Source organism: Antrostomus carolinensis, unplaced genomic scaffold (assembly GCF_000700745.2).
Source record: "Antrostomus carolinensis isolate BGI_N321 unplaced genomic scaffold, ASM70074v2 scaffold16300, whole genome shotgun sequence".
NCBI classification, from domain to species: Eukaryota; Metazoa; Chordata; class Aves; order Caprimulgiformes; family Caprimulgidae; genus Antrostomus; species Antrostomus carolinensis.
In genome coordinates this window covers 35,735-37,218 of record NW_010289216.1, presented here as the reverse complement: position 1 = coordinate 37,218, position 1,484 = coordinate 35,735, and the positions used below count along the sequence as shown (strand labels likewise).

Genomic DNA, 1,484 nt, shown 5'->3' with positions numbered 1-1,484 from the left:
AGTTAAATACAGAACTGTTAATCGAAAAGAACCTGTAATAATTGCATCCTCAAGCAAGTTAAGCAAATAAAAATGAATTAAAACTAGTTTTCTGTGCCATTCAATTAACAAGAGATAATGCCTTTTCTAAACAACAGTTGTACATTTTCTACTTTGGCTCAAGGTGAAACAATTACTGTGTTTTAAGTGATCAAATACAAAAATTGTTGGCTGTTGATGATGATAACCCTGAATAGGAAGTGCCGTCAGATGCGAGAACTGACGATAACCTCCTTATTTATCTGAAATACAGCTGTGTGCACACAGAGTTTGAGTTCTAGAAATTTGTCTTCCAGAAGTAGCCAGGCAACTTTTATTTATACTGACTTTCTGTTAAAAGTGTTCTCGTGATATCTAACATAGCTTCACATCCATCTGTTCCACTTTCTCTGCAGAGCCTGGTCTCTCCAGGTAAACATGACACAATTGGGACTGGGAGCAGGGTGCTCTTTGGAGATTGCCCTAATGTGAAGGTAAGTGATGAATTTGACTGGGCCATGTAGAGTTTTACACCAAGTGGAATCTAAGTGGAGAATAAATGAGGCTTATAGGCTGCCAAAAACTTAAAGAGGCAGCTTTATAGCTTACATAAATCTACTTTCCCTCCTTTCTTCCTTAAAATTTAAAGCCCTGTAATACTTATTTCCTGGTATCTGTATTTAGAGTATAGCTTGCAGGTCTCAGCTGTCATATTGTTACTAATATCTACCAATTGATGTTACAGCTCTTCACAAACCGTGTGGAAGGCAGTGAGACAGCAAGAGCAGGAGATTCTTCTGGGTAAGTTTAATATTTAGCGTGCTGTTAGTTCATGGTGATAGTTTTTGGCTACAGTCTCAGAAATGTTACCTAATTGAGAACATTCTTGTTGATAGTGTTTCTATTTCTGTATATTCTTAACTCTAAAAGTGTAATTAATGAAATTCTAGGCAAAAAAAAAAAAACTTGGACTGAAATATGGGCAGTAAATATATAAGAGCAGCTGTCTTCTGCACTACAGTTTTGCTGACAGCACTGTAAAGCAAAGGGATAATGGTCTTAGTTCTGCTAGAAACGTATCAATTTACCTAAAGATATCATATGATGAAACTAACCAAAAATTGCTGGAATTACCGGCAGATTGACTGGTGGTGAGCAAAGGTTTTCTGATGATATCTGTTACATTACAAATGGGTTAATATTTAGTGTTGAATCATTAACTTATCCATGCCATTGTATTACAGGTACGGAAAATGTCTGAGGAAGAAGGAATCCCATAAAACATGCACGTGAGCTTGGGGTCTAGTGTTTGTAAACCGTCCCTATTTTCTGCACTAAGATGTTAAGAAATGGTAACAGTTATGGTTCTGATTACACATATATTAAAATTCTCTCAAAAAAACCCAACTGGGTCTGGTTTTGTTACTTTACTGCATTAAGGAATGACCTTCCACTAGCAACACATT

General features: G+C 36.4%; 2 non-coding genes across 2 annotated transcripts; both read left to right on the top strand.

Annotated features, from left to right (window-relative positions):
* The first annotated feature begins 212 nt into the window (after nt 1-212).
* Nucleotides 213-287, top strand: LOC114818643 (small nucleolar RNA SNORD49). The gene has a single exon (XR_003766228.1). It is a non-coding gene; the product is annotated as a small nucleolar RNA SNORD49 (small nucleolar RNA).
* Nucleotides 288-1,117: 830 nt separating this feature from the next.
* Nucleotides 1,118-1,190, top strand: LOC114818644 (small nucleolar RNA SNORD65). Its single transcript, XR_003766229.1, has one exon. It is a non-coding gene; the product is annotated as a small nucleolar RNA SNORD65 (small nucleolar RNA).
* Nucleotides 1,191-1,484: the final 294 nt, after the last annotated feature.